A 23,797-nucleotide genomic window follows, 5' to 3' on the forward strand; every position below is an offset into this window, starting at 1 on the left:
ACAAAAATTATCAAAGCAGGTTCATGGTGTGGTATTGCTGCAGCGAGGCCACTAGATGGCAACTACTTTCAGTGCTTTGATTCTGCTTTGTTATGTGTCCAGTTCAACAATGCTGCCACCGGGTTTCTCATGTGGCGCATGAAGGTGACAACGTTGATTGATCACATCGAGGCGGAGCTGAGTATACGTTGTTAAAGAAATTCTAGCAACTTTGCAAGTGTCTCGCTCTTGCTGGCTACCCAATACTGCCTATGGCCAATTCCCTTTGCTGGTATGTGCCATCTTATAAGGCCAACAACAAGTGAGGAACTGTCAGTCGGAAATCTGTCGTCTTGCCTTCCGTGACAAATTTTGGTGTAGGCTTTGGGTAATGATTTCAGGGTATCACCCATTCTCCTCCGCACCATGTTAGGAGCAGATATGAAAGATATGGCTCGGCACTTTTAGTGAGCTAAACTGGCCCTGCCCGAAGAGAAAAAGGTGCGCCAGCTCATGCGCGGCGTTAAAGAGACACTGCTCGCTGGCCTCGTGCTCAGTCCAGCAGGGACTGTTGCTGAGATTCTCCCGGAAGCGGTCGCTATGGAGAAGATGCTCCTGCGGCGGTCTACGACCTACGACAAACCGGTACTCGCCCCTTCGGTTAAACAGCCACCTCCTGCCCGCTGCATCGACCGAGGCGGTCATACAAAGAGACAAGTCTCAACGTGAACTGGAACCAGGACCAAAGATGCAATTTATTGGACGCGCACAAGTATTTATAGAGAACAAGCACGTAACACAAACAGCCCAAGAACACTGCACATAAACAGATACAAGCAAATCGCCAATCGAACAATTCGAAATCGAAAGCAATGAATACAACATACTTCCTTCCTTCGGGAAAGAATTTTGTAAACTGTTAACGCAAATATGGTTGTTGTATGTTGGATTAAAATACAAAGCAACTCAAGCTATGAGAGACGCCGTAGTGAAGGTCTCTGGAAATTTCAACCACCTGGGGTCGGCGTGCACTGACATATCACACTATTCGGTCCTCTAGAATTTCGCGGGCATCGAAATTCCACCACCGCGGCCAGGATCGAACCCGCATTTTTCGGGTCACTAGCCGAACGCCATAACCAGTTAGGTATCGCGGCCACCTTTAAAGCAAATAAGCAAACTTAGACAAATATTCAAGCAATCGCAAAAATTTCGCATGCCGAAATACAATAAAAATTCAGAAATTCGTACACACATAATATGCACATCATATTTTTATTTATTCATACTGTTAACCCTCTGCATGAGGGTCATTACAGGGAGGGAAACATATACAGACACAAGTGCAATTCTCTTCGCCAAAAAAAAAGAAACACTCAAATGCACAGAATTACAGATTTGCACAGCAATCTTCCAGGAACGCGTTCACACCTATCACAAATTTTTCTACATCTGTTTGGTCCACAACGTCACTTGGTAGTTGATTCCAAATTTCTACAGCATCGGGAAAAAAGGAGTAGCGATAGACATCAGTACGTGTAATAATAGGTTGTAATACCTTACTGTGATTTTTCCGAGGGCAACGCTTCAGTGGAGGTGTAACATAGTGATGTTTATTAACTTTGACTTTATCATTCATTATCAGAAAAAAAAGTTTCAATTTCTGCTTTGTTCTTCTTACTTCTAGTGATTCTAACTGACACTCTTTTAGCATTGCTGTGACTGAGTCAGTGCGGCGGTATTTAGAGCATATAAAACGTGCTGACATCCTTTGCAATCTTTCCAGTTGCCGTATTAAACCCTTTTGATGAGGACTCCACACTGCACTTGCGTACTCTATGATTGGCCGCACGAACGTCTTGTACGCAATCAATTTAATTTCTCTAGTCGCATTCGGCAACTTCCTCCTCAGGAAAGAGACCTTCTGGTAGGCTTTTAAATAGACATTTTCAATATGGGTGCGCCAGTCAAGATTATTTGTTAATGTCACTCCCAAGTACTTGAGACACTTTACTTGATCTAAGGAATTTTCACCGATATTGTATCGAAACATCATAACATTCTGCTTCCTTGTTACAAGGTATTAAATGCAAGTGTCAATAATGCGATACAGCAACCAACTTTGTCAAAGGTGTTTTTTTGACTGGGAACACCCAGCAGAGCTCCAGGTTCATCTTCTCGTTCGAAGAAGCGACATTTAGGGCACACATTTAGTCTAAAATAACAAAGGTTATTTTTCGAACATTAATAACTATTTAATGCATTCAGATATTAACATTAACGATGCTTCATGTACAATGGTAGAGTAAAACCGTAGCTAAAGTCTTCAAAAATCAACAAACTATATGTAAATCACCTGAATGTGAAAGGACATTGCATATCATTTATTTACTCTCCTTCCTGTTAGTAACTGCATATAGGCGACATGCGCTGTACGCTGCACTTACGTTCGGCAAAACATTCACTTTGTGCTTTTTAATCATGCAATGTTTTCAAGAAAAAATTCGCGAGGACCACATCAACATAAAGCTGCACATAAAAATGGTTGGACAGCTTTAAGCACTTCAAGCAAGTGTAGTTAGTAATTGGTTGCTTATAAGATTGGACTACATAGCAAAAATAACTGTTAGCAAGTGAATTTTTTGAAAGATGTATGCGTGTGAATAGAAAAGGTAGGAAAAAAACTCCAACCCATCCGCTTCTACTACTTCAAACAAAGCTGCACGGACAACATTATACACTTGTGAATACAGGAGTGTTGACATTCAAAGAACGTATAGATGTATCATGTTTGAAAATGTCTTCAAAATGCACCTGGAGTGAGAGGTAATTATTTTAACCGATACTGTAGCTACGACGACTGCAAGTCGCACAAGCTAAATATTCTTTATAGTGAAATTATCATTATTATTATCATTATCCTCTTCTAGAATATGTATACAAGATATGAATTTTCACAATAATCTCAGTCAATAAACAAAAAATATATAGAAAAATCTTTTAAGCAGATACACTTTTACCAGATAGGCCTTCAAATTTGCCTTTTAGGCCTAGGAGGTCGTGGGTGATGATTGAGAGGGTGTTGGAGGTTGAGATTGTGGAACCGACTGGGGGCTCCGTAGAGAAGTGGGGACAAGTGGGGATTCTTCACGTAGATGTTGCTGACGGAGGAATCTCATCCCCTGTGTCAGGTGTCCTCTCCTTCAAAAACACTGACATCACTGTAAATTAGAACACGTAGAGTGCCTATAGAAAACAATCACTCACAACAATTTCTGAAATGGGCAGATGACTATCGGCAGTGATGTCTTAAAATGACGATTGTTGAGAATGAACGACTGGCTGTTGCAAAATAGTGAAACGGGTTCGAGGTTAAGGCATATCATGGAACGATGTAGCTATAGGAGGTTTCAGGTTCGTGAGTGTTGACTGGAGCTCAAGTACCATGTACTTATGACTTCCAGAGTCCTATGGAAATGGCGTGTTCAGAAAGTCGATGTCCTCGTGCTGTTCAGGGCATTTTGGTTTAATAGATTTAATCAATTCTGAAGTCTTCCACAGATTTCCATCACCTAGACGAAAAGTAGGGCTCTGCTGGCCAAAATTCTTTTTAAGTCAGGATAATTGTTGGTCTTCTTTGAAACGAACTGTGGCTGCGCTGCTTTTGTACTTCTACAACTTGGAATATGTTTTTTCTACTTTCTTCCGCAAATTCTTTGTAGCTTCGTAAGTATTTTGTTGCAACCGAAGGAAATTAAATGATATCCACTCAGGCTCGGTGAGCTCTGCCGTGAAACAAAACTGAAGCAGCTACCGCGGTGGTAGAATGGGGAGGGGAGCTATAGATACCAAGATATTCTCTAACTCCTTGCTTGAGAGGGCGACACTCAAGCGACTCAATCTGGAGAAAAGATTTCAAGGTGCGGTTAAATATCTCAATCTGCTCATTTTCTTGGGGGTAGTATAGGGAAGTTTCGCTTAACCTAATACCTCTGCTCTTAAGGAATACAAGTGAGGCCCTTGATCGGTGAGAATCTTTTGTGAGAATCCTTCTCGCACCTGCACTTCAAAAAGCAAATAATAGACTACTGTAGTAGTCGCTTGAGTTTCAACCTACCCTTAAGGCAATTTGGAATAGTGAACAATCATGGTGCCAACATGTTGCCAGTTTGACGGAGCTCTCACAAATGGACAAACAATTGGAGGGCCACCTTCATCTAAGGACGTTGAGGAAATGTAATTGGCTGCAATGAAGCTATAACAGTTTATTGCCTATTTATCGCTTTCAACAGAAAATGAACAATTGTTTTTTCCACAACTTGGTTCTCCATGCCTGGCCCACACCCTCTCTCACAGCCTAGCCTTGGTACAAACAATACCTTGGTGAGTTCTATGAGCGGTGCCTATGAGCTAATTAGTCAGCGAGACTGGAACTACTAAACGGTCCTCCCGATACAGTATGTCATCAATTACTGAGGTAATCTCTGAGAGCCAACAATAGTCAAAATTCAATAGGAAATTCCTGAGCTGGTGGCCAAGATGAAATTACATATTCTTGAACTTTCTGAATGCAAGGACCTTTTGCCAGTGCAGCTCTGAACTGTTTCATTGGCGCATGTTGGCTCGATACAAGCTACAATCTCTTCTGTGTTTTCTATTTGATTATTATAAATGGGTACTTGCAACTGAGACGTCTGCTACCTGGTTGTTAGATCTCTTCTTATAATCTACAACCAAATTGTAGCATATCACTCTGTTAGACTATCTGGTGATTCGAAGTTGTCGTCAACCGACATTCTGACTGGATAAAATTGAAATGGAAGCATGATGATACGGAAGAAGAGTAAACGAAGGACCTTACACGTAAATATGCCAGTCCTCACAAGCCCACAAACAGGCCAAAGCCTCTCGTTCACCTACTGCATACTTTTTTTCGGTGGGAGCAAAGTTTTGGATGCGAACTCTGACATCTGTAGTTCTTTTCGACTTTATTCTTGCAGGAAAGCTTTTCAACCTAAGTCGAAAGCATCAGCAGTAATGAAATAAGGCTGTAAAGGATAAAAAAAAATTGGAGCAGATGACATCAGTTTCACTTTGTTGAAACTCTCATTAAGTTCTTCTGTTCATATTAAACGATTATTTTTTCTAAGAACTGTCTTAGGCTCAACCAAGGTGACAAAGGAATGAATGAATTTAGTTTAGCATTTAATCAGACCCAGGAAAGATTTTAACTAGGCCGCATTCGGCGGTGTTGGAGTCTTTATGACCGCGTCCACAGCATCGCGTACAGGAGAGATGGCTTGCAGTGTGACATGATGTCCTCAAAAAATGAACTCATTTGCAGAAAAGACACACGTCAAATTGAGTTTAAGACCTTTATCTTGGATCTGGGTCAAGACTGAACGAAGATTAGTATTATGTTCTCTCGCAGATTTAGCATAAACCATTATATCCCCAATAGACAATAATTCTCCTTGACATCCTTTCAAAATATAAGTACATGATTTGCTGAAATTTCTAAGGCGCTGATCCTAAGCAAACACAAGTTTTTCTAAAACAAAAAAGACCTTCATGTGTGATGAAGGCACCCAAATCACGGCTATCTGAATGAAACGAGATCTGGTGGTAAGCGGAAGCTAAATACAGCTTAGAGAAATAAGTAGCCACAGTCAAAGCATGAAGAATTTCGTCTTTATGAGGAAGGGAAAAACATCGGGGATGATAGCCTTATTGACTTTTGTCAAGTCAGCACAAAGGCAGATGTTTCCAATGGCCTTCTGGGTAGCTAGAATAATTGAAATCTACTCAGAAGCAATAATCCCTTCAATTATGTCCTTCCTTTCAACACGCTGTAGCTCTTCTGTCACCTTTGGACGGATAGCGAGCGGCAGCCGACGCCACTTGGCCGCATCATGTTGGACAGCAGGCCGAATGTTTCCGTTATGGACCGAATATGTAGGAATTCTTAATTCATATGAGAATAGCTTCGGAAACCCTTTTATAATGGCTGAAGGAATCGTATCACCTGAACTTGCACCCATCTGCACGCATTGCAAAGTTGCACCAACAATAAAAAGATTAAAGGTCCGTATGTCATCTAATCCAATAAGAGTTGTCCCGTCAACAACAACATGGAACGGGGGAAGCAGTCTTCTGGTGAAACGTAAAAAGGGCAGTAAAACAGCCAAGCACCTTAATAGGTCTCTTGGAGAGTGATCCGAGAGGTGGCTTGCAACTAAATATGTGAGAAGTGCCTTGTAAATGTAAAGTGGCCAATTATGGAAACAGCAGATCCAGAGTACTACAAAAAATTAGCGGTCGTTTAGCTCTGGTTAAACCTGCAGTGACGCGATAGCTGCCGCTGGCCGAGTGGAGCATGGTCATATGACCAATACGGTGACTAACCACGTGATCAGCCACGGCGCCGTGCCACCGACAGCTGCTATGCACCACGTGACCAACCACATGACAGTGTGGCAGCGCAGCCACAGGGCGGCGGCACCGCCACAGGGTGGCACCGCTGCCACAGAGTGGCGGCTCCGCCACGCTGAACGCTCGAAATGCTACCGTACTGCAGCTATCACTGCAAAAATTGACCGCTACTTAATCCACTTGTTTCTAGATATGAATACCAGTTCGACCCTGTCTGTAGACCACATAAAAGATATTCAAAAGTTATTCCTCCATACAATGCGCTTCTCCCTCAGGAGCCGGCCTCTTTCAAATGTGACATGTTCTCTTTTGTCGACGAACATGATCTCTTCTCTTTCGCTGAAACTCAGTCTGATTTCTAACAGACATGGCCTCTGCGTGTTCGCTAACAGGCAAAACTTCATTTCCTTCGGTCACAGCCAAGACAGCCATAAGCATAAGTGGGGATTCGTTTACATGGTATTTTTTCTTGCACAAGAGGGAGAGATTGCGCCCTTCAAATTTTTCCACCACATGTCAAGAGTGAAAGTAAGTTCTTAAATAACCTCAATAGTAGCTGTGTATCGTCCTCCTTTCCCTTCTTTGCAGCGTTCTGTCACCTGTGGATGATGTGGCCGTGCGGCGAATTCAGATGGAATCAAGTCGCCGCTAGGTGAAGCTTGATGAAGGTTTCTATGATGCCGGCAACTGTCGAGGCTGTCAATAGGCTTGGAATAGCTGCGGCTACATTAGAAGACAGTGAAGGTTCCACGAAGTTTTAGTGGTATTTATGAAGATCAAGCCATGTTGTGTCGTGGAAGAAGTTGCGATAATAGAGGTTCGACGTATTATTGCGTCGAGTATTGATGTGGCTGTGATGGCACCCCTCTACATGGAGAAAAAACTGAGGTTCCAAATCAAGAGTCAAAGTAGCCGATATTGTCTGTTCAACAGAAGCGGTTATTTCTCTCGAGGGACTTCTCTGAAGTGTATTACAATGCATGCAACAAAGCAAGGCGGGACACTAATTCCTCCATTGATGCCAGCGCCCGCAACAAAAAATTCCGATAAAGGGTATGCGTCCTGCATATAATATTGGCGACGTTTCAAAAGGTAAATGCAATCCGGAAGGTATGAGCGATGATAACACTGGACATGAACTTAATATCCACTGAAAGCACGACAGTAGGCCTGGAAAAATTAAAAGCAGGTCAAAACCAGTTTTCCTCTTCTTTTTTGTCTTCAATCGTTGGACAAGATATGCCTACAGATGAAATACATATAACGGTACCTGGAAAGCTCTCTTAAAGCATGGCACTAGCATTTTTTCAGACAGGCGAATCCATGTACTTTAAACCCCACTCTTGGGGCCGTTTTCCGCAAGCTGCCCTTTTTGCGGTGTTCATTCCGCGTCCATTCGCACCTATGCGAATTGCTACTCAGATATACCCGCGGGTTTGAAGCGCCTGAGGCCAGTGACCCGGCTATCAAATTGTTAGCGACCATGACCTCACCGCTCCATGGCTCTATATCGCAGCCAATGGCAGCTAGTGACCGCGTCCGATCTCCTCCTTTTGACGCAGCACTGCAATTCACGCCAGCATTGATGGCATATTGCCTCTACGTTCACCCAATTGTAAGGTACGGTCGCTTTCAACGCCACTGGGCGAGTGTTTTGCTCCATACCCTTGAAAAACGCGGGTATGAATGCGTGACCATGACAGACGACCGAATGGACGCGAAATAGACCACGGATAATAATACTTTATTGAGTATGGTCTCTTCAGTTCTGAAACGTTGGCCTGCGCTCTCGCACTGTTTAATTTTGTAGCGGTACTTTATAGTCAATTCGTATGGCCAACGTAGCATCAGCCGCAAGGTAGGAGGATCATGCAGAGTGATAATTTGTTCTCTACAAATGGGCGTGGCAAGGGTTTTCTGGCAGGATTCTTCTGAGTTTGCTCCGTTTCAAGGTTTCACGTTCTGGATGGCTTATTTCACTATGTGGACATAACTAGCACATTGCATTTTCAAGAAGTCTTTTTAATTTGTTGCGAAACCTGCTGGATGAGTTCCGCAGCGGCCAGACGCGCGTGCTAGTCACATTCCTTGCGGTAAACACTGGCCTTGACCACTTTCAGAAAAATGCAATACAGGCCATCGATCTGAGAGTCCACAGTGCTTTTATTTAAACCTGAACGGGTTTTCTAACAGAGCTCTGCTTAGAGGCTGTTCTGGTTAATAACTACGGAGTGAAGGAGATCGATAAATTCGAAAATTCATTACCGAGGTGTTCGGAAGATGCCAAAATGGGCGTGAGATAACCTTCGCCAGGTCTTCAGAGGTCTGTGTTCAGCTTCCATATCTATGCCTTTCGTGATAGATAAATTTTCTGTTTTATGTGCCATTGTTGCAAATGGTAAGAAATCAACGAGGTTTACTTCTCAGCTTTATAGTGGAGCCCGTATAGCACGCTAATGGGCCAGAAGGTCGTGAAAGATGGAGAAAATAGATCACCGTATTTTACACATATTTAGAACTTAAGCGATGTCATAAGTGCTCTGCTACAGTAGCCTAACCCGTTTCCTTTTAGTAAAAACACTGCATCACACGAACAAAATCATGTTAAATTGTGGTTTCATTCACTGAAAAAAAAAAGGCCAGAAATCTCATTGTATTGCCGGACAACTGCTCTCTGAAAGCACTGCTTAGCCGTTGGGAAATATCAAGGTGCAATGCACATTCGGACACTGCGTTTTATTGGGAAAAATATGATTCTATGGCAGGGAATATCTTAAAGCACATGAACACTGAGCGCTTCGGGAGAATCGAAGTTTCCTAAGTACTGTCGTTTCATCTGTGGCATCTCCAAATCCGTTGAAAAAGTGGCGAAAAGGCTTATCTCTACCGTTAGTGTACACCCCCCCCCCCCCCCCCAAAAAAAAAAATTCTCTTTCATCTTTAGAATTGAAAATTGACCAAATCGGAACGGGCTTAGAAGAACTCGCTCCACGGGCTTTCAGGGTGCAAGGGAACGGTTTAGAGCAGGGCACCTTGACTTTAGCGCTTTGCGACCTTCTGCTCATTTGAAATCGTATCAATGGAAAACTAGTAGAGCGCCTGCTCTCCGTTGTACTGATTACGGTGTACATTCAGCGTCGCCGCGATTTTTTTCCCGTGTCACGGTCGCCCTACTTACTATATTAGTAGTTCTTTGTTTTTTAGTGGTCTGATTGGCCAAAATACACTTTGAAGCTCATTTGGCAGCGGAGCACAGGGGACTGCATTCCTTGCAGCGGTGTTGGTGTCTGCTTTTTATAAGCTGCACGTGATTGTGAGTACGGGCCTAGATTTAAGTGCATACAAGTGGCGGGTTGAAGGCGGAGATTGCATTATTGCTGGCATTATTGCATTATTGTTTTAATACTGATGGCAATAATGTAAAAAGAGGCCTGTTAAATAGAAATCTGTTTATTTACATTAAGATGATGTATCGCAGAGCGGATGCCCTCCTGAGCACTTGGAACGGTACCGCGTCGGCGCCGGAGATTACCTGTCACTGTATCCGGGACACATTGGCACATTTCCGCTATGCAGCTCCCTTCTTGACCAGATGAGGACAGGCACAATAAAGTGCACTCCTCAGGGTCACAAGCTTTGGCGGAGGGGAAGGCACAGAACGTGAGGGCAATAGTAACGAGAGGAGGGCCCACCACCATCTTCGTTAAGATCACGATCACACCAGAGCAGACCTGTAAGAAAGCAGGTAAGAGCAGGATTTTAATTTGAATCCTATACATTTACTCCGCCGCTTCAGAATTCAAACACACTGTTGTCATTCTTTAGATGATATTATAAAACGTCCTTGTGACATTAGAACGGTTTTTGCCAGTGATTATGGCAGCGCCATTAATAACAAACTTTACCGAAATGTTCGAGAGTGTGCCTTTAACTCACTTCAACGCCATGAGCACGGGCCATAGTGATCTGAAATTTTGCCTCAGGGTGTATTTGCTGCAGCTGACGTTAAATCATACCCTGCAGCCATCCTAGCATTGTCTCCTACCCAGCATCGATGTTGCATGGCACTAATGCGACTCCAAGACAAACACAGAAGCATTTGGGGTAAGCTTGAGGGCAGCGGGGGTAGCAAAACTGCAGTGTATGTTAGGCACTTTTCTGCGAGTAAAGTAACCTAGAAGAAATTTTGCTATATCGGGGGCAAAATAAAAGTACACGGTGACTATTGGAGCGAAGCATTATTCTGGCTGTGGAATACACAAATATTTTTTTTTACTTAATAAAACCCAATTTGGCACGACGTAATCCTTTCGAGATGAAAGAATGAATAACCGGTGAAGTGGAGTATCTATCTGCGTTCTGTAATTTGGACGAAAACTGCAGGATACTCGACCCCCAACCAGAAAACAAGGCACACGAAGCGGTCTTCACCCGTGGTGCACCAGCATAGTGTAAGGCCAATTATCAGAGAGCTATCTTGCTACAAATGGTGGGGATATCTCAGGCATGTCTCACTGGAGAGTGTCGCTCGCATTGTGGTCACACCGAAGTTCGCGTACTGCTAAGGACACTATAAAAATTTAGAGCGGATGCTAGCCTTCGGAAATCATAGTCAGTGTTCTATTTTGGTTTAACTATCGTACCCAGGCGGAGTTAGTGCCAGCGTGTTCAAAATAAGACTACTTATGTCTGCCCATTAAATCTACTCCGCGCCTCCACGGTTAACGCAGGAGGAGTATGAAGTCAGGGCCTCTCTCGATTTTTCTGGGAGCGAAATACCTATAGCCTCAAAACATTTCAAGGAGGAAAATAACTTGGAATGGAGCAGCCAGGCACACTAGGCGTATTTATTGGATCATTTAACGATTTGGTTGAGATACAGGTATTTTAGTGCTAACCGTGTGTGTACTGAAGCAAGGCCAGTCTTGACGCGCGCTTTCCCTCTCTCCTTACGGCCACAGCAGGCGCCAAAGGGACAATGCATTTTTTTTCTGCGCTGCTCCACCGCTGATCTCCGCGAGAGGGCGCAGCGAGCCAACCCTTGTTTCGGGGGCGCCGGAGCCGGTTTTGAGCAGCAAGGCGCCACGCTCGAGGGCCCATCTTTTCAAGTGCTGGTTTTGTGCTTAAACGTGTGAACAAAAGGCTTCCCACGTGAAGTAATCAATGCGCTTGCCTCATGCTGACAAGTGCCCCTCCCCCAGTAAATTTCTGCGTCGGACTTCACATGGATACTCGTCTCACAAACTTGTGAAGTGAAGCTTCGCTATAGTGCGACCATGGTGTACTGTTGTGTGCCGTTTTGTCAATCGCGGTCCGGAAAGACTCCCGGTGTGTCGCTTCACCAGTTTCCAGTTGAGCAGGAACTGTGCACCAAATGGCACAAAAACATTTCTCGGGAGAATCCCGTCATTATTGACAAATCACCCTCGACTACAGTATGCAGCAAGCATTTCTTGGCGAGTGACTACGTAAGTGATTCTGAAATAAGAAAACTGGTTCCCGGTGTGGTTCCAGCCGTATTTGAAGGGAATCCTTATTACCTAGCACCCAGTGCGAAGAAAGCACGCCGGACCCTAAAGGTCAGAGACATTGCTCCTCCCAGGAAGCCAGCAAAACGAAAGGCAGAGCCGGAAAATTGCCAGCATGCATCTTTAGAGTCGCAGGAAGGTGAAACCAAACAGATGGCTACTATATAAAAGCAAACAAATAACAACTATGCGCAGCGAGTTAGCCGATACCTTTTAATGACAGCGACGCTTCGTTCACAGTTAGCGTACTATCGCTCCAAGGTCTCAATAGCGTAGGAGCAACTAGAAGCAGAAAGGAAGGTGGTATCCACATATCGCGACGACAAGCGCTACTCATCTCTTAAAAATTGTGCTTCAGACGCTGAAAAGGGGGAGAAAAAGGCTGTCTTCCTGCTTCACCAAATGGACGGATATCAGAAAAAATTCCAGTCTTATCCCGAAGAAGTAATCAGAGTGTGCGTCATATGGCGATTTCTTTCACCGAAGGGTTATGATCATGCCCGTACTATTCTGCTAACACTGCCACATAAGTGCACACTGCAGCGCTACGTTGGCCCAGCTCAACGTCTTCTGGAATGAGTTACGCCATGAAAGAAAGGGTAATGCAGGAGGGTTCCCTTCTCAGCCACAAACAGTACATGGCTTCATTAATAATCGATGAAGCAGCAATAAAGCCGAAGTGCATATATGATCGGAAGTCCGACGTGGTTTTTGGGATCAGAGACAAGCCAGGAAACAGTGCGCCACGTACCAAGAACGAAACGCTTGCTAACCGAATGCTGTGTTTCGTGCTCCACGGAGTGGTCACCTCGTACAAGATATCATGTTCATATTACTTTACAAAGCAATTTAGCGGGAGAGACTTGTATGCGTGGACGAAGGACGTCATCTCTGCAGCTGAGGAATGCGGCTTTGTAGTCATTCGTATCGTTACGGAAAACTACTCAGTCAACAGAACGATGTTTAAGCACATTGGGAACGGTTCGTTGTCAACTATAGTGAAGCATCCTCAGGACGATGAAAGAGTAATTTTTTTTACGCTTCGATCCTTGCCATATTTTCAAGAATGTCCGCAGCTAATTTTTGTAACGGGAGCTCACAGACGGCACTGGCGTCATCAGCGGTGCATTTGCGCAGAAACTGTGAGCACCAGAAGGAAATGAGGGTAAAGTTGGCCAGAAATCTGACACGAAAGCATATGTATCCGTTAAACCTTGAGAAAATGAACACGCTACGCGCCGTGCAGGTGTTTTAGCCCCACGTCACCGCGGCTCTGGAACACCTCAAGCAGAACTCGCGAGTAAGCTCCATTCTTGTTGCTTTCAAGGACGCAACATCTATGATCTAGTTCATGAAAGTGATGAAGAAATGGCTCGACATTCACGACACAACATAAAAGGGACGTGACTGCAAAATGCCCATCTCCATGGAAGATGATTTCCGGCTACTGTGGCTGCAAACTGAGTTTTGCAGCTACGTGAAAAATATTTAAGACTGTTCCATCGCCACTGGCGTTAGAAACTTCACAGAGGAAACGTACAGTGCCCTAATTTTTCCCCACGAAATCCACAGTGGAGGTAGCTCAATTTCTACTGAGAAGAGGCGTCAAATACGTTCTCACTAGAAAGTTCAACAGTTATCCTGTCGAGGCATTGTTCGGAAAATTGCGCTTTATGTGCGGAGGTAACGACGCGCTGGACGCAAGAGCCGTTACAGCAGCTCTGGATAACATAGTAAAGAAAAAAGCACTGCCATCGAAAGAAGCCACTAATCAAGGTGAAGACGCTGAAGAACCGGCCGCCTCTGTTCCCCAAGATGTAGTTGAACTGCGAGCACACCTGCGAGCCCTGCGAGCACACCTTTGAGTTCCGCCTGCGTCTGTTGCTTATTCAGGTTTGGTATACGTAGGCGGCTATATTGCCAAACTTATCAGTGATCTTGGGTGTGACGCTTGCGTTATGCTTGTGACGACGAACAAGACTAGCAGCCCCTTTACAAACTTCTGCGTGCCCAGGAGAATGGTGAACTTTACTACCCAAAGCCAGAATTTCTAGCGCTCTTGGACATTATTTTGGCATTTTTTGAAAAGGCGTTCAAGGATCTTCCACGATCGAATATTCTTGAAACCTTGCAACTAATTGTTGAGCCACTTCTTGAAGATTTTATCCCCTCCTATGCTGCCCGGAAGGTGTTGACAGGAGCCACGCCAAACGCTTAGCACATCTGCTCTCTGAAAAGTTTCTCCGAATTCTTCTCGTCAATTCCACAAAGAAATTGACAGACCAAAATGACAAGCCCTCTGGGTTTATCCATAAACCAACGCGAAAGCATTTCAGGCTCTGAACGACCTCACTCGGAACTGTCAGTCACACGACAATGTTGTATAATTCATTACAAACAGTTCTTGTTATTGCTGTAAGTTCTTTCAAGTATGGGAAACGTTGTCAGAGTTTCAAAGAGCAAATTATCTGTCTTATCTATTGTGTTTCGTGCAGTGCGAACAGATTTAACAGGTGCGTTTGAACGCATTGGAGCGGCAAACGCTGTTATTGTCAGAATACATTTTGAAGTACCGACAGACATTGTGCCTGCCTTTGAGATGAAAATCAATGTTTCCTAACCCTGGTTTTTACTAAAATACCTTGCTTCGCTTTTACTCGAGACAGTCCCAAATGATCCACCCGAGCTATGCGCCATCATTGCATGCCAACTTCAATGTTTTGACGTCCATCTACTACTTCCCTCCCTTGTATGCACATATAGCGATGGCTGCATAAGACACGGTTGCCAAGTCCTTGTTTAACGCTGGGAGCAGCCTTTCAGTAACATGTGCAAGGTGTGAGAACCAGCGCGCGCCGAGGCTGCCTCCAGCGAACATTTCAGCGGCTCTCTTCAAGCGGAGAGGGTTGGCTCGCAGCGCCGCCGGAGAGATGCGGTTGTAGGTCGCAACTGCCCCTCTTGCACAGGCCGTAAGAGAGAGCGCGCGCTCCTCTCGAGACCGGCCGTGACTGAAGTAAACAATGCTATCCGTGAACCTTTCGATGAATCGGGTTGAGAGATGCCGGCAAGCTATAATAAAGGGAATGTTGCATAGAGATGTGTTGTATTTGTGCTCATACACAGCTGGAAATAATTTTTCTTCTCGTTTAGCGGAATATTCAAATTTAGAAAAATTTATCGAAAGTCATTTAGTTTCATCGCGATTGGTCGTGAAAAAACTAATAAAATGTTCATTCGTTCAGAGGTATGTGCCAATTTCTTTTTGTTTTGTATCTTTTGAAGCAATAAGAGTGAAATAACTGCCGCAGAATATCTGTTTGATTGATAGTCAGCTTGCGTCATCCCAACTTAATATGGGCTAGCTAGGATGCTTCCTAGGAATGATGAAGCCAAAAAGTATAAGGTTCAAAGCATTTTCTCAGTGCTCTTGCACATCACCTGCTTTCGATTCGATAGACTGGAGGTGGATTTCTGGGCTCTCTCAGGTCTTACCACTGACGCCCTACACAAAAAATTGCTGTTGTTTATGAAGCAATCGGCTTTTTTTCTTCTTTTCAGGTATTCCAGAGTAGCCTTGAACTGCAGCGCTGTAAGAACGAAATTTAATATGTAATATGCCAGAATGCAAGGAACTCTTTTACCTTGAGAAACTTACGGGAGGCTGTTCAAAAGGCGATCAGAAATCCTCGGGCACTACGAGATGAGAGGTACGCAGAACGTTTCTTTTTTCCAACTGTGCGGCAGAGATTCTTTGAATCTGATTAATCAAAACATAAAAAAGCATGAAGAAAATAAAGAATAACTGCTGTAGTTTTTTTGCCGCGTCTGTCAGAACACCTTTTCAGAAATGAAAGCTGTGTTTTATGGTCCATAATACGCCGCGCTGAAAGCACAGTTTATGGCATTTTTTATCAGAGGCTTTGCCCATGAGTGGTTTCTAGAAATCTTATTTATATCCCGCCCCCCCCCCCCCCCCCATACTTTTTCGTACATCGCTTGAACCTAAAATGCTCGACATGGGTAGGAAAAAAAAAGAAATCTACACTGATAGCACAACGTGCCTAGGCCCCGAATGAGTGGCCAAGAAGATGATTCAGAACGAATCACGCGGTACTTTTGTGCTAGAGCATTCGTGCTCAGAAGTGAAATGTGCCGTCGCGGCTTGGATTTTGATTGAGCAGCGCACGCGTAGAGCGGTAGGTTGGGAACTGGAGCGGAAAAACTAGTCGCTCTTGCTAACCTATAGATGGCACGTACGCGAGGTCACGAGGGCTGTGGCAGTCTGAAGGAGGTGACGGTAATTGTATTATACAAGCGCACAGGTTCTGGTTGTGCTTCTCGCTCGTAAACATTTCGCACAGCCCGGAGGCGGCGGTGCCTCAACTGTAAGCTTCGCCGCATTCCCGGATTTTTCCAGTTAATGACCAAGGCGTTTTCTTCCCTGTATATCTACAGGAATTAAATAATCTATTTACTCGAGGCGAGCGGCTCTCTTTGCCGCCAGCAACCTGTTTTTCCGCCGATTGGTGGCGAATGGGGCGGGCTTCCCGCTTAGTTTTCCCCCCGAACTGGAGCCACAACAGCGTCTGCTGCTTGCTCTTGACCATGGTGGAAGATCAAGCATGGTGGCCGGACGAAGGCTGCGCAGGCGGCAAAAAATAGCGCATATGTCGCGCCGTCTTCGACAGATGGCGGTACACGCAAAGGGGCCTCAGTTTTCGAACGATGAATGAAAGCGGATACGGAAGCGAAAAAAATTATAATAACGCGCGTATACAGTACTCAATTTGCAGTAGGCATCAATGTTGGGTAAGGCTGAGGCTGAGAACTGTTTGCAATGAATAATGCTTATGTTCCGCGAGTTATTGCATGTCCTGCACCTTGCAGCGTTCGCGCTCGTCGCTGCAAATAGGAGCATAAGACACGAGTTGAGCGCAATGTCTCTTGACATTATTTATCGCAGCCTATGCCTTTTCTGCAATATGCGTTTAATAACAGTGGACATTTTACTACAGAGCACCTGGCTTAGCCAGACGGGAAGGCAAAACCGTGCACAACGGAAGAACAAGCATCACGTCTGGAAGTAAACTGCAGAGGCTTACAGGTACACGATAAGGCGGTGGAAAAAAAATATCCCTTCGCCTGGTTTTTTGAAACGGCTACGCATTTAACCATATAAATTTAGGTCGCCTAAAAGCACCAGCAGCAAAACCACGAAGGTGCTGTGCACCTTGCCATTTATTTGACATGTACACAAACTGGCGGTGAATACAAATTTTAGAACAAAAATTTTTGGTGCATAAACAAAAAAGTCACCAGCGCACATTTCACGCACATCAAGGTATTCATGATACCACCATTTAAATAGCAAAAAAGAGCCAAATTTTTCCCTACTGAAGTTTGGACAGCTTACGCGGCTCCTGTGCGCCTTATTTTTCGCACCAGCTTTCTGGAGTTTGCAAAATTTTCTCATTCTCATGACAACATAATTGTGTGGCACGGCTGACATAATTTCCTCTTTATGGTCGGAAGAGGAGAACTGGAACGTGTAGTTGATCCGCCGCGGTGGCTCAGTGCTTAGGGCACTCGGCTACTGATCCGGAGTTTTCGGGTTCGAACCCAACCGCGGCGGCTGCGTTTCGATGGCAGCAAAACGCTAAGGCGCCCGTGTGCCGTGCCATGTCAGTGCGCATTAAAGATCCCCAGGTGGTCGAAATTATTCCGGAGGCCTCCACTACAGCACCTCTTTCTTCCTTTCTTCTTTCACTCCCTTCTTTATCTCTTCCCTTACGGCGCAGTTTAGGTGTCCAACGATATATGACACATATACTTCGCCATTTCCTTCCCCCAAAAACCAATGATTATTATTAACTTTTAGTTTTCAGGCATGTTGTCCAGCGTCAATAAATAGGAATTTATCAGAGCCGCATGCTTCTAAAATTCCATCTCAGTGCCATGGAGCAAGTGAAACAGACTTCCCTTTGGGTGCATGAGGCCTCCTCTAGTTTTGAAAGACCCGCCTCGGTGGCTCAGTCTTTATGGCGCTCGGCTACTGACCCGAAACACGCGGGTTCGATCCTGGCCGCGGCGATTGAATTTCGATGAAGGCGAACTTCTAGAGTTCCGTGTACTGTGCATGTCAGTGCACGTTAAGGCCGATTCACACAACGGACCGTTCGCACGCGGCCCGCTCATCACGTGTTCGTGCGTCACCAAATTGAGTGGCGTTCTGTGGGCCCGCGGACTGGACAGCATAGGAAGTTGAAGTGCCTCTCCCTCGATCGAATTAGCGGCGACCCGCGAAGATGCGCACACTAGCTTTAACAACCACCGCTCTCGCTAATATTTCGGCTGCCCCCTTTCGCTGAGTGACGTTTAGCTGGCGCGCTATCTTGATAATGTGCACTGCCTTCCCTGCCATGAGAATGCGATCAACTGGCCAAACAAGACGGCCCAGGCCATCGAGGAGTTCGGAAAAGGGCCGCACATGCATCATTGAATTGCAGCCGTGGTAAAGTAGCCATGGGCCGGGAGGAAAAACCTGGTTGACCAGCGTTGCCAAACACTTTAAAATAATCGGTCAACAGTAGTACACACAGTGCGTCATCTGCTCTTTTGGTCCATTGCAACCGCTTGACGTCATCGGATCGCCGGCCAGTTTTTAATGGCGCATGAAAACGTGATGCGCTGGCCGCGGGCGAATGGACCGTCGTGTGAATCGGCCTTTAAGGAAACCCAGGGGGTCGAAATTTCTGGAGCCCTTCACTACGGCATCCGTCATAGCCTGAATCACTTTGGGACGTTAAACCCCGGGAAATAAAACATCTAGGATTGCACATAACAAGGCTGCTTTACGGCTATTGATGAAGGGCACTTTACTCCAGTAATCCTTCACGGCTCTTCGTACACGTTGTACTCTTCAAATACTTGCGGCATATAAAGCCAACTAAATAATAAATTATGCAGTCGACAGCTGCCGGTACTTCATGCAACTTGTCGAACACATGGCCAACCTCAACCTCAGCAACAACCAGGCCATCTAGCTTCTTTTTCAGCAGCTGAAGGTGTCCTTCAGACTGCGCATTGTCATGAAAAGCAAGTTTCAAGTCATTCAACGTTGCCACAGTTACACCGTGCTCAGATTCGACCCTGTTAACTTGAGAATTCCCGAATATAGGAGGCTTAATCACACTATAGACTGATAGCATATTGTATAGTTGAAAAAATATGGGCATAGACAGATGGTAATTTTGACCTCCAGCTTGCCGGATAAAACCGAAGAAGCGCTCGAGGACGTCTTGGCTAAATTTTTCTTTTAGGACGTTCGCTTGAGGCACGCGATTCTTCCTTGCGATAGCTCGATGCCAAAGATTCAAGCGTTTTTCATCTTTCGGCGCGGAAAAAAGAGACACATTCTCCTTACAGCCTTTGTATCCCGTCGTGCAACGTCCAACGAAGCAATTCTTTGTAGTGTGCTCACGACTGCATGCTACTCGAGAAAGCAACGTGCACAAAACTCAAGAAAGATATGCTTCCACGTGTGCTGTGACCGGCGCTGGCAGCGATAACCAAGGCCTCCTGCATCGCCACGCCATCTGTCGGCGAACTGTCAAAGCATGCACGCAAGGCGGGCACGGCCGCTCCGCTCCAACCACTGCCGTTCCGACATCTATAATATTCTTCCGCCGTGCTCTTGACATAGAATGCACGACTGTGAACCTAACATGAAGGTAGATTTTGGCATGCAAGGGAAATGGGTAGAACACGTTTATTACCAAAATATATGGAGTTTTTTGAAGAGCACGAACCGACAGCTGTGGCTTGCGACTGGAAAGATTAGACAGTTACTAAGGCAACGGCTGAGAACATGTGGAGTAAATGAACAGTCTTCAAAATGCCGGGATCATCGGAAATAGCGAGGGACTACGTTTATTGAGAGCGAAAGTAAGTGCAGATTCGAACATTTGGAATACGGAGCTTGGAGGCAAGAAATGAGGTCCACTCCATTTCTTACACAGTGCATAATCATTATTATGGTTTAACAAATAACCGTTTAGACCAATGGTTCAAAACTTCAAGCTTTGCGGTACGTGACTTATAATGCCGGAGCTAGAGGGTAACGAAAGGGTTGGAAATTAAGTTTATGGCAAGGCAGCGGACTAGGGGAAGAAAGATGGTACAAGCAATGTTTTGAGAAAAGAATAGAGCAGAGTGGGTTGAGCGATATAATAATATCCTAGCTTAATTCAAGAAGAAATAGAGGAAGCCAAGGAATGTAGAGAAGATAGAATATAAACAATGATTAGATGGGGTAATGCAGTTGATTGCGACCGATGCAGCCTTTTTAGTTATTTCTGAAGTCAGCTGCCCGAGAGTAAAAGATTGTGAAATGATATTTACAAATATGCAGTGTAGGTAATGTGTAGCCTGAGCGTTAATGGCAATGTCTGAGAGGAAGCCGGCGCAGAGGTCACCGCAGCTGAGCAACCTGACAGATGTCATGAAGGTGATCGGATGGTCTAAAGGCTCCTGCAGAGACACAATTATACTCTGTTAAACGTGCTTTGATTTTCTGTTAGAAAGCGCTATTCAACTGACGCCTTTTTTATTAGAACAGTGTGTCTGCTAACGTAAAGTATTATTTAAAAATATAGGTTCATACTGGGATCTCGAAGGAAGCTAAGTAACTTCCGCAAGGGGGAAATTTGGGCGACTTGGTAAGTATTTATCATTTTGCTCACAGCGCAACAAGAACGGGACACGAGACGAAACACTAACACAAACAGCGCTTGTTTTTTTTAGTCTTCCGTCTCGTGTCCCGTTTTTATTGCGCTGTGAGCAAAATGATGAGTAATATCCGGTACTGTGGTCACAAAATTCATTCTTCTGCATCCCGTGTAAAGCTGGGCTTGAGATGTCTTACCCTCTTCTTGAGGTCTTTCACAATGTAGATTACATATTCGTATGAAGGACCGATTGAACTGTCTTATGAGAAAATAAGCTTACGTATCATTTGGCTGGTATCAGCGAAGAAAGGTAAGAATCACGGTTATATATAGTAACTTCCGACAATGAAGGGAAACTGTTGGCTGAGCATTTGAACTAATGTCCTCTAATTCGCGTTTAAAACTTCCGGGTGAAGACAAAATGCAACTTATGAAACTTCTGAAATGAAAAAAAAATGAAACTTAATGATTTATTTCTTCCGAATATATCACAGACGTCAAGGTGAAGATTGGAGTTAGGCGAATCACGAAGAGAAAAATCGGACAAAGACAAACGGGCGATGACACAGTTTGTATCGTAGTAAAAGAAAATGACACAACCGCCAAAAAAAGAGAAACAAAATTCAAACTAGACACTCTCCTTTGGCTGCTCCAAAAGCGAGGCCCCATGTAGAGGAGGAGAGACCGGGCAGTGGCTCGTGACTCCACTGATGGGCAGCTTGGTTCTCGTCTTGATATATGATACTGTTTTTCCTTGGCGCCCGAGATAAACGCCTAGGACTGCGGCCTAGGACTACGACCATGACTGATACCGACAACCCCTCCCCTGAACCGGACTAGTGCACGCAGGACATCTTGTTGCTGCGGCTTCGCATCCCACTCTTCAGGTCCCAGAGCTTGTTAGTGTGGTTTTTCCTGGCCGAGGCGCAGTTCAGCCTTCACTGCATATCCGAGTTTCCCCATAACAGCGCATCAAGACCAAGACCATAGTAAGGCTTCGACCTCCAGCATCTCCTTAACAGCGAGGATTTTGGAGACGGGCTTCCCTCTACACTACTGCTCTCGGTATTGCACATTCTGTGTAATTGCGATGTCAGCACCCATACAAAGCAAGTGAGCAGTGGGGAAAAGTTGTTACCGCTATCAGAGTTAGCAGGCGACTTTCCCATGATCATCTGCGCTTAACCTGGGAAACTCACCTCACCCATTCATAATTTGTTTGAGCATATCACCGGCTGACTTTCAGGCTTGTCTATAACTCCTACATTGGTGACGTGGCTGTAACGTGCCATCGCGACGGCAATCAGATGAGACAGATAATTAGGCGCCGCTGACTGACCGTTGGTGGTACGATTGACAGTAATGCAGTTCGCGCCTGCATTTTTGGGCGCCTTTTGCCCACCGTTCTAGAGGCATCCCAGCAGTTTGCGCACATGATATTCTACTTGCCTTTGTCTTGCTAATGCAGGATGTCTTCTATCTGCAAACAGCACTCACAAGACCGCTCTTGCAACATTTGTCGCACTTTAGAGCTCTGCCAGCATTTAGACGGATGGTGCTCCCTATATGGCTCACCTTAACTAACATGGAGTGGAGCAGAGTCATTTTCAAAAGTTAGTACTTCCATGCTACCAGAAAAATTAACGCCGATGATTTTGGGAGTAAAATGTTTGGCTACACTCTGCATATATGTGAAATACAAGACGTCAGTAGACAAGCTGCGAAAAATATGGGTTCAAGGCGGCATGCTGCTCCGCTCCTTTCTGGCCTTAGCACAATATTGCCGCGAATATTTGCAGTATTTGTTCGTTTTTCAAATCTGCCGCAACACCACTTTATCGCTTTGTTTGCGACGCAAGACGTGACTAGATTTATCTCGATTGATCGCAGCCAGGCAGAGCTGATTCTACGTTGTTCCCGAATGATCAGTAACTTTGCACGCTTTATATCGAATGTTCGCTATCAGCTTTAAATTGAGCACGGCCGACAGCGGCGGGCATTCTGTTCGACGACCGCCGAGAACGCTTGTCTCTTCACCGCCGCCGAGTGATTCAGTCCATTTTGGGTGCAAGTCAGCCCAATAAACAGTTTTCTTTTAGAAGACCTTTTGTCCGTCTTCATCGCTGCTTCGAATGCCGTCACCATTACGTGACATTATGCTCCTAGGGCAGATTACAGCGTTAGCACTAATCTGATCTAAACCAGCTCTAAAGAAAATTGTCCGTTGACGCACTGTGTGCTCGCAGAAGCCCTAGCACGAGCTCTTCGTCCTCGGCACTGCCCGCTCAATTCGTGTTTTACGTGGCACTATTCCGGATATTAATCCATGGCTCTATTACGAGAGAAAATTGGCGGTGCTTTAGATCTGGCCAATCCTGGAGTGACGCGATAGCTACAGCTGGCCGAGTGGAACTTGATCAGTCGAATTGCACATTCAGTCTTTCGCCGCTATGGTTCGCTGGGCGTTCCTTCTTCATATTCGCCCCATTTGACACGGCGCATGTGCACAGCTGTGGCAGCTCGGTTTCGCCGGTGCCCCGCGCTGCAGGCAGCAGCAGCTGCTCCGCACCACGTGGCTGATCACGTGGCTGTCCCGCTGTATTGCTCACTCATCGTCGACTTCTACATAGCAGAATTCTCTACTTCCTCACTGACTCTGATCTAGCAAATATTCCCTGCATTGTAACTGCGCAAGAGTACTATTTTGTACGGAAAGCTACATTAAGGTAGCATTTCCAGCCTTCGGCGTAGCCACCACTTGGCCAGCTGAAGCTATCGCGTCACTCCAGGTTTAACAAGAGCTAAATCACCGCCAAATTTTCGCAAATAAATTTAGTTGCTCTTCCTCCTAAGTGTTTCCAGAAATGTCGTAATTTCGAAACAAAATGCCGGGAAAATTTATTGGCATAGGCCTCGAAGAGTACAGTGTGTGCTGAAGGCACAGTTTGAAGCGCCTCAGCTGAATCATCGGTCAGTGGACACTGGCCTATGCAAATTGTTGCGCAACTTACATAATCATCTGATAGCTTACTATCAGCTGCAAATTCTAAATGGCGTAACATGCGAATGCCAAGCTGACATTGGATTCTGCGAGCGGCCACTGCATGTATAAGAGACTCTCCTTCCCTGGCT

At 45.2% G+C, this 23,797-nt stretch overlaps 1 long non-coding RNA gene across 1 annotated transcript; it reads right to left on the minus strand.

Annotated features, from left to right (window-relative positions):
* Nucleotides 1–9,845: 9,845 nt before the first annotated feature.
* On the minus strand, nt 9,846–15,685 carry LOC144105359 (uncharacterized). Its single transcript, XR_013308776.1, has 2 exons — nt 15,581–15,685; nt 9,846–10,142 (listed from the first exon to the last, which is right to left on the minus strand). It is a non-coding gene; the product is annotated as an uncharacterized LOC144105359 (long non-coding RNA).
* Nucleotides 15,686–23,797: the final 8,112 nt, after the last annotated feature.

Source organism: Amblyomma americanum, chromosome 9 (assembly GCF_052857255.1).
Source record: "Amblyomma americanum isolate KBUSLIRL-KWMA chromosome 9, ASM5285725v1, whole genome shotgun sequence".
NCBI lineage: Eukaryota > Metazoa > Arthropoda > Arachnida > Ixodida > Ixodidae > Amblyomma > Amblyomma americanum.